This window comes from Callorhinus ursinus, unplaced genomic scaffold (genome assembly GCF_003265705.2).
Source record: "Callorhinus ursinus isolate GAN/ISIS: 27379988/994484 unplaced genomic scaffold, GSC_fseal_2.0 scaffold58, whole genome shotgun sequence".
Classification (NCBI taxonomy): domain Eukaryota; kingdom Metazoa; phylum Chordata; class Mammalia; order Carnivora; family Otariidae; genus Callorhinus; species Callorhinus ursinus.
Genome location: NW_027397120.1, coordinates 8192935 through 8203140, shown reverse-complemented (window position 1 = coordinate 8203140; position 10206 = coordinate 8192935).

Below are 10206 nucleotides of genomic sequence, written 5' to 3'. Positions count from 1 at the left end.
TGAATTTATGCAAAGCACTGTTTCAAGCTAACAATTAGCAGAGCCCAGATTCAAGCCCAGGAGTCTATTATCCAAACCTATACTTATAACCCAGGACGGCCTTGTATGGGTGTTCAGGTTGCACCCTGCACATGGGTGCCTTCTCTGTGGGGGCTTCACTCACATTGTAGACATGGGGCCCAGAATGCACGGGAGGGCATGGAGTTCTAGACACCCTGGCTAGTCTGGGAAGTTGAGGAGAGGGGGGAGGGGGAGATCCCATCTACGTCAACGCACACTGCAGTATGCACGGGCGGAGGGGCAGGCACCCTCACACTCACTCACTGTGGACATCCCCAAGTTGCCTCTCCCGCCCGCTGTTGCTGCCTGAGGCCTGATTTGTACTTCTTCAGACTAACCCAGATACAAATGCTCCAGGCCCAGAAGCTGTGTAAATGGGGAGGAAGGCAAGCACACGCGCACACTTATGTGCACCCAAAGCCGCTGCCTGCCCGGGTTCCAGAGTGCCCCTGTGCCCCAGCTCCCCCGATTGTGCCGCGTTGGACTAGCTTCAAAACATCTTCCTTGAGCGAGGAGCACTGGGCTCACATTTGCGCAGAGGCACCATTGGGACCGACCGCGGCCTTGCGGCTGATGTTCCAGGTCCTCGCGGGCCAAGGCTCAGCCTGACTCTAACCCAGAGGAGCAGGCCAGGGGCTGGTGGAAAAGAAGCGTGTGAGAGAGGTGCACCTACCACTGCCTCTCTCTCCTGGCCTGTCCTGCACTCTGCTAGCCCCAGCAGCTCGCCAACAGTCTTCATCACAAACCGCAGACTCCAAGGTGTGTCCTTTGGAGAATGTGCTGGGGAGGAACAACACCTCCTGTTCCCCCAGCCGCCCTTCTGTTCCCCGCCGCCTCCTGGAAGTACTGGGTGCATCGCTCTTCAGGCTGGCCGCACCCCGGCTAGCCTCAGAAAGTGCCTGCTGATGTCCCCTCCCCCACCCTTTCTATCTTTCCCCTGCAAATGCGACAGGGAGCAGAGCAAAAAACCTGTGCATCAGCTCATTATTGCTGCCTAACCAGTCATCCCACGAGCAACATGGCAGGGAAGGCCGGAGAGGAAGACCGAGCAAGATCCAAAGCTAGACCTGGAAGGGGCCAAAGGGACAGCAGAGTGACGTTCAGGGAAGGGACAAGAAGGCAGACATGGCAGAGGCGGGAGGGAAGATGTGATGTGTCCTGGGGAGGAGCAGCTGGGGGGAGGGGCGAGGGGGCCACCCCCACCTCCCTACGGGATACGCACCAGCCAGCCAGCCGGGGGGAAGGATGGGAGGGCGGTGACCTCCTGTCTCTCTGTCTGCCATGCGCCCATCTGGTCCACCACCGCACCTTGCTTAGCTCTTCATGCCACCTTACAGAAATCTGAAGTGGTTCTATCGCTTAAAAATGGGGAGATTTCTCACAAATCAATCAATGTGATACGTCACATCTACAAGAGAAAGGATAAAAGCCATCTGATCGTTCAATAGATGTGGAAGAAGCATTTGACAAAGTACATCATCCATTCATGATAAAAACCCTCAACAAAGTAGGCTTAAAGGGAGCATACCTCAACATAGTAAAACCCACAGCTAACATCACACTCAATGGGGAAAAGCGGAGAGCTTTTCCCCTAAGGTCAGGAGCAAGACAAGGGTGTCTGCTCTCAGCACTTTAATTCAACACAGTACTGGAAGTCCTAGCAATCAGACAAGAAAAAGAAATAAAAAGCATCCAAATTGGTAAGGAAGAAGTCAAACTTACACTGTTTGCAGATGACATGATACTATATACAGAATACAGAAAACCCTAAAGGCTCCACCAAAAAACTACTAGAACTGATCAATGAATTCAGTAAAGTCGCAGGATACAAAATCAACGTACAGAAATCCATAGCATTTCTCCACACTAATAATGAAACAGCAGGAAGAGTAATTAAGAAAACAATCCCATTTATAATTGCACCAAAAGTAATAAAATATCTGAGAATAAACTTAACTAAAGGGGTGAAAGACGTGTACCCTGAAAACTATAAAACGTTGATGAAAGAAATTGAAGAGGACACAAAGAAATGGAAAGACATACCATGCTCATGGACTGGAAGAAAAAATATTGTTAAAATGTCTGTACCACCCGAAGCAATCTACAGATTTAATGCAATCCCTATCAAAATACCCACAGCATTTTTCACAGAGCTACAACAAACAATCCTGAAATTTGTGTGGAATCCCAAAAGACCCCGAATAGCCAAAGCAATCTTGAAAAAGAAAAACAAAGCTGGAGGGGTCACAATTCCAGACTTCAAGGTATATTACAAATCTGTAGTCATCAAAACAGTAGGGTACTGGCACAAAAATATATCCATAGATCAATGAAATGGAAGAGAAATCCACAGTTATATGGTCAACTCATCTTCAAAAAAGAAGGCAAGAATATACAATGGGGAAAGGACAGTCTCTTCCATAAATGGTGCTGGGGAAAGTGGACAGCCACATGCCAAAGAATGAAACTGGACCATTTCCTTACATCATATACAAAAGTAAACTCAAAATGGATTTAAGGACCTAAATGTGAGACCTGAAACACTAATTTGGAAAGAGATATGAACACCTCTGTTTATAGCAGCATTATTTACAGCAGCCAAGGTATGGAAGCAGCCCAAGTGTCCGCTGACTGATGAATGGATCAAGAAGATGTGGTATATATACACAATGGAATATTATTCAGCCATAAAAAAGAATGAAATCTTGCCATTTGCAACAACGTGGATGGAGCTAGAGAGTATCATGCTAAGTGAAATAAGTCAGAGAAAGACAAATACCAGATGATTTCACTTGTGGAATTTAATAAACAAAACAAATGAACAAAGGGAAAAAAGAGAGAGAGAGAAACCAAAAAAAAAAACTATTAACCATAGAGAACAACCTGGTGGTCACAGGAGAGGAGAAGGGAGAAAAAAAAGGGGGGTGAAATAGGGGATGGGGATTAAGGAGTGCACTTATCTTGATGAGCACCAGGTGATGTATGAAGTGTTGAATCACTATAATGTACACCTGAAACTAATATAACACCAGATGTTAATATACTGGAATTAAAATTTTTTAAAAACTGGGAGGTTTCGCACACAGGCACGCAGGCCTGGCTTTCTTCTGTGACGGGTACTGAGCATATGCTGCCGGTTCAGGGCAGGTGGGCTCACCACTTCCCTGCAGAATCCCCCCTCCTTGGGGAGTGGCTTTGCCCCATCCACTCTCCACATCTGAGCCAGCAGCCTGAACCCTCAGTCAGACATTTGACACCCGCAGCCCTGGACCCCACACCCACGTCAGGTACAGGGGAGCCCCTTGTTGAGACTGTGGTTAGCCGTCAGGGCTCATCCTGAGCTTCGATCATAATCCCCGGAGAACAGAGAAGGATAGTGTGTCACCCAGTCACATTCCACGGAGCCGATGCCCGGGGAAGGGGGCTGAGGCTGAGCCAGGATTCCAACCCAGGGCTCATTGCCAACCCCCTGGCCCATCCTCCCCGGGGCGGGAGAGGTGCTGGAGGGCAGGGGGAGGCACTGAGCAAGGGCCCCCATGCTGGGCATCACCAAATCCCACACTGCCTTGCCCAGCCTCCTTGCTTTGAAGACGTCTGGACTTTGGGCAGAACTTTCCTCCTGCCTTTCCTTCATTGGGGACATTTGCCACTTGACTTGGGGGGTTTTGCCGTTGGCAAAACTGATGACGCATTTCTGCCCATTGCCATTGTTCCGTGACAAACAAGAACACCCTTACATCATGCATGGCCTTATACTTGGGTTTGGCTAAAGCTTCAGCCCAGAATGTTCCAGGATGTAAGCACAAGACAAGGGTGGGTAAGGGGCAGACGTGATGGAGACAGCACTGTCGACAGTGCCGCCCTCGGCCCCAAGAGGTTGTGGGGAGCCAGGCTCCCGGGTCAGCGGAGTCGGCGAGGGCACCCCCAGGCCTTCCTGTGCTCCTCTGTGAACAAAGGCTTGGAGGTGGGATGTGAGGCCGGGTCCCTGAAGCAATGAGGGGTCTGTGTGACTGCTGTCAGCAGGGCCACACAAGTCAGCTGCTGGTATCAACACTCCTGGCAGGGGGTTTACAATCTCACCTGCTTCTTTCTCACGGTTGAGAAACCTTGACTTCCTGATCACATAGCTCTCACCTCCTCCTTTGCCAGTTTTTCACACTCACACTCTGGGCTTCTAGAGCCCCCTCTCCACACATCGGGAGAAATGAGTACTTTTCATGGGAAAGCCTCACTTCCCGGGGCTGGGGCCTGGACACCGTCCGGTATGGGGGGAATGGACCCACCTCTCCTAGGGGCCCAGCAAGGAGCCGGCGCTCCCGGGGCTCATCCATGAAAGCAAATGGTGCTGAAGACAGGGGTGGGGTGTGCCCTGGGGTCAGTCCCAGCTCTGGCTCTTTCCACACGACAGTGGGCACCTCACTTCCCGTGGGCGTGGCGTGCTGTCGGAACAGCGAAGTGCTCAACTCGCCACATTGTGTGGCTGGGCTCAGGCTCCGATTTAACAGTGTGTAGATGGCTGGGTGTGGGGTCACTTCTCCCGGCCTGTATCCCCCAGACTCTGGAGCTGGTGGGAGCTGCACGGAAGAGAGAAGAGACTGAGCACAGACAGAGGACTCGCTGCCCCGTAGGGCCTCCTCCCAGCACCCACGCAGGCTGGGGGCCGGGGCCCCGGAATTCCAGCCTCGCGCCCACAGATGGAATTTCTAGGAGGTCGAGACACCTTCCCAGGGTCACTGGCTGAGCCAGAGGACCCCAGAAGCACAGAGTGTCCCCGAAGTTCACAAGCCCCCCCCGTATTCTTTCCTGGGACATTGGTTCATTTCCGTGCCGGCTGAGGGCCTCTCGTTCATTCTAAAGCACGGCACCACAGCTTCATTTGAAGAGAAAGTGCACACTTTGCGGACAAAAACAGCTCAGAAAATAGGTCAAACCCGACGCACGCATCCACAACACCGTCTTTTCCAATGCTTCCCTCAAAAATCAAATTGGCATTGTATGCAAATGAGTTGTGAGAATTCATTACGTTAATTTATCTAATTTCAGAGGCAAACCTGAAGCAAGTAGTGCCTCATTCCGCAACACTTAGGACCTCCTAGAATATTGATTTCAGAGTTTTATTAGCCTTGCACCAAGGCCCTTTTATAGCCCAGAGGTATGGGATCGTCAATTTTCTCATGAATACAAATGTCCCTGCTCCAAGGCCCCAACATATGGTTTCCCAAGGTCATTTCCAGGGGTGACCTGCATGTCAGGCCGCCCAAAGCTCAGACTCGGGGTCTATGGGAATGCTTGGCAGGAGCATGGGGCCATCTGTCTCAGCAGGATCAATGACTGAGAACACAAGCAGCCCTTGCAAAGGCATCCAGAGTAACAGGCATGGAATTAAGAGTCTGTCACCTTATTGAGCATCATCCACGGCAAGGATGGCCAGAGGCAGAGCTGTGCTCAAGGTGGATGAGCTTGATGAGCAATGATGACTTCATCATCTCCTACCTCTTAGGGGACCAATGTGATGTCTTTGGCATAACATTTCACCGTAAGGAGCCCAGATTTACCTCCCTGCTAGTCTGTAGCACACCCCGTAAAGGTGGCTAAGGATAAGTTTCATCCAATCTCATGAAAGGAAATTCAGTACGGCTGGCTCCTCAAAGCAGCCAGATAGGCATGGGACTCTGTTTTATATGTGGGACCACACGGAGCCCACTCTGCCCCCAAACGCCTCTGTGCAGCCTGTTGGGAGCCAGAATCCCCTGCACTTTGGGTCACAGGCCTTCGAGTTCAGCACAAGGTAAAGCATACAGACCTTAGGGCACCCAGATCTGCCTTGGAATCCTGGTTCTGCCTTGAAATGCCTTATTGGCCAGGACACGTCTGACCTCCGGAAGACTTGGTTTCCTCAAACAGAAAATGGAATGATAACACCACCTGGCAGGGCGGATTTGAGGATTGGCAAGAATGTATGCAGCCATAGCAGGAGCACAATAGGAGGGGCTGTTTTTAGGACTAGAAACTGTTGGCGATCATTCATTCCCCCGGCCCGGCCTCCATAGGGTTTCTACACTTTCCTGCCCTGTTCATGCTGGGCTTGGCCATACGGCTTGCTTTAGCCAATGGGATTTGGGTAGAAGTGACAGGCCTTAAGGGACATGGCATGTTTCTACTCACCCCTTGAGGAAAACATGCCCTAGCCAGGCTCCATCTCTTCATCCTAGACCCCAGAGCAAAATCTAACCCACTGCCTGAAACAGCCACCCATCCAGGCCCAGGATTCATCCTATAGACCCTTGATCTTGAGAATGAAGACTTGCTGCTGGAGGCCACCGACTTGGGGGCTGGGGGTTGGTTTTGCAGCATTTTGAGACAATAACTAACAGACTAGATACTTGAGCACCCTGCTTATGTCTTCAGCCCCAGTTGCTGTCTACGTTTTGGCAATGCCGGTCTTAATGCTCATAGCATCTCCCTAGGAGGTACTAGTATTCTTCCTGGCCTCATTCCAGCTCCGCCTCTCACACCAGGGATAGCAGAGGTCAGGTGACAGAGCAAAGATCCTCAGCGGGGGCGAGGGGGGCGGACCGGAACCCTGCATGGGCAGGCACCATGCTGGGGATGCCATGCATGCTCCTCCATGACCCCTGGGAGCGGTGAGGCCAGAATTTGAGCCAAGAGCCTTCTGACCCCAGAATCAGTGTCTTCACCTCCGTGCAGTGGCTGAAGTTCCAGTTTCTCTTGGCAAGCAAAGTCTCCTAGCAATACAGAGCCCTTGTGTTGGAAGGGATTTACGCAGTTCCCTAGTGCAATAAACAGCAGGTGAACCATGCAACATGGCCGTGTTTGTAGGTCAAAACAGTCAAATATTGGCAATTGCACAGCTTCACCAGATTCACAGCTGGTTGAACAACCAAATTCAATCCTACCTTAACTGGGCAACATTCAGTTCCTATTTCCCCGTGTGGTTCATGAAGATTTCGGGAAGGACTCTCCAATGCCCTGCCAAATTTCAAAATAGCCTACGTGCAGGGCATTTTCCTGGGACACCCACAGTCACCCCATGGCCAAGGGAAATGGCATCACTCTGGCTTGCTGACAGTTCATTTTCAAGTGCACGGATTGAGCACCAGCCCTCTGCTCAGCCCTGTAAGTAAACAACAAGTAAATAAAAGTAGTAACAAACAAACCAGACTTCTTTGTGACCCCCACTTTCCTTTCTGTTTTATAATGTGTCCCGGAATTCATGCCAAGGATGAGCTCAGTCAAAACTATAACCCATCAGGTTGCTGGAGTGGTGGGGGGTGGGAGGGATGGGGTGGCTGGGTGACAGACATTGGGGAGGGTATGTGCTATGGTGAGCGCTGTGCATTGTGCAAGACTGTTGAATCACAGATCTGTACCTCTGAAACAAATAATGCAATACATGTTAAGAAAAAAAAAAGAAGAAGAAGATAGCAGGAGGGGAAGAATGAAGGGGGGGAATCGGAGGGGGAGACGGACCATGAGAGACGATGGACTCTGAGAAACAAACTGAGGGTTCTAGAGGGGAGGGGGGTGGGGGGATGTGTTGGCCTGGTGATGGGTATTAAAGAGGGCACGTTCTGCGTGGGGCACTGGGTGTTATGCACAAACAATGAATCATGGAACACTACATCAAAAACTAATGCTGTATGGTGATTAACATAACAATAAAAAATTTTAAGAAAAACTATAACCCATCAGTCTCAGATTTAGAAACCTACCCTTTCTCTTTCTGAAGTATCAAGAGATTCGTCAGTCACCACTCCTGTTGCGACCAGTTTTTAAAGACCATCCCCACCCAAATTCTTTCCTGCTGGTCTCCACCCTCAAGGCCTGCGGGTTGCCACACTGGCTGGAGTCCCCGAAGACGAGCTCTCAAGTCCCGGGCAGCCTTTTCCCCCCTGAGATGCTTTTATCAGGGGAAGGGAGAGACAGGGAGAGACAGGGCAAGATGCAGACGGTTGCTGACGGATCGTGTGCTGGGGGCCAGGCCTTGAGCTGGCCCCAGACATGTTGTTATTTCCAGGAATCCTCACATCATCCTGAGGTCATGACCGGGGCCTGGCCGACTCTGAGCCCATCCCCATCCTCACGGGGAGGCCCGAGTTCCTCACTCTGTGTTGGTCCTTCTGCAAACACTCCCCAGTTCCTTCAGTGTAAGAAGAGCCTCCCAGCTGTAGCAGGCCTCTGCTAAGCCAGGCCCCCTTCCCTCCTGGTCCCCTGACCTGGAAGTAGGTGTAGGTGGTGCAACTCAGCCGCCAAGAGCAGCCTATTCCTCACAGGACACAGTTTTGAAAAGTCACAAAGCTATGGTTCCCCTCTGGCGCAGCTACCTAAGTGCCCCTCCTGTCTTCCTTCCCACGCTGGGAGCAGAACATCCAAAATTAAACTGCCTGAAATAGATCCTCTTGGCCCGGAAGTGGCCAGAAATGCTCGGGGCCTCCTGGAACTTCAGGGCAGCTCGGCTCACCCCATGGAGAACTAAAGGCAGCTAATGACGGGCAGCTCAGACGACAGGCAGTGGAGGCAGCCAGCCAGGAGGGAGTTTCTGTGCTCCACTTCCTCCCGATCCTGTTTTACCTCCAGACTTCTTGTTGCTTTGCGTCTCCTTTACCAGATTTGCTTGAGCCTTGCCAGCTTCCAGCCAACTTAGCAGAACTGGAAGTCAGAGTCCTTGAGCAATCATGCTTTCGCCCAGTCCCTTCAAACCTCCTCGCCCTCCGGGGCCCGCCCACCCCTGGCAGCCAACGTCCCTATGCTCCTTCTGTAGCGGCTTGCCCTGGCCAAGCGGATGGGGAGAGACCGGGGCAGGCGGACATGAGGCTGGAGAGGTGGGCAGGGGACTGACCGCAGAGATGCCAGCCCCCTAGCCAAGGATGATGGATGGGCCAAACTGGCAGGTCAAGGTTTGGATGCTGGCAAATGGGCGATTTCCGAATGCTGCCTTCTGCAGGGTGGAGGTGATGCTAAGGCACATGGAGGAGGAGAGGCCAGTGGAGGCTGAGTGTGGACTGGTGGGACTGTGCTGGGCTCCCCCTGTCTGTGCAGCCTTGGGAGAGGCCCCCACTCCAGGGTCTCACTTTCCAGAAGCCCTGTGTCTGCCCTGCCTTCCTGAGGTCCTGCCTGCTATGGAGCACCCTCCGTCCTGGTCACCCGGGGTCCAGCATGCCCAGAGGCAAGCATTTGTTCCTGGGGATCCCTGGCGTTGTGGAACATGATGATATGGGTGAAGGCAACAGGATAGAGAACGGATAGAAGTTGGGGTACAGGGAGCCCCCCATAAATCACAGAAGGAAACACAGAGCCTAGGCAGGCGTTGGCACCTCCCACAGTATCTTCCCTGAATCCGGAAGCTGTGGTGGGCCCAGCCTCCCTTCACCTGGCCCCTGGGGCAGCTTCCTGAGCTTGGGACCCTTGCAGTCACACGGGGCTCCACACTCAGAATGGTCTGGTGCTCACAAGGACAGGGTACCTGACGTTCTCTTGTTGCATCTTGAAATTCTTAATGTTATCTTTGAACTCTTGTTATTTTGTAAATGCCCTGGGACAGGACCTGGAGCCTGCGTGTGAGCAGAGGAAGTAGGCAAACGTGCCCATCTGCACCCCTCCCTGCTTTCTCCCACTCCTACAGCACTGCCCCTGCTCACCGCGCAGCCTCTGTAACACGCAGGCCTGGTACGCCTGGCCCCATGCCAAGAAGGGTTCCTCACTTGGTTGAATACTCTGCTGTCACTACCTTAAATTTTTTAAAAGATTTTTATTTATTTATTTATTTATTTGACAAGCAGGGGGAGCAGCAAGCAGAGGGAGAGGGAAAAGCAGGCTCCCCGCAGAGCAGGGAGCCCGATGCAGGGACTCAAGCCCGGGACCCCAGGATCACGACCTAAACCGAAGGCAGACGCTCAACCGATCTGAGCCACCCAGGCGTCCTCACTATCTTAAAATTATTAGCGATTCCATCTTTGCGGTTGTGTTTTGTAAATGAGATGCACCGGGACAACGAGGCATGCATGGGGGGGGGGGGTGCAGTTCCCCCCAGCGCTGTACATGTGCAGTTCCGGTGGACCCACGGATGCGTGCAGTTCAGCCGGACTCAAGTGAGTACAAGGTAAGCATGTTGCGTCTGAGACCCGG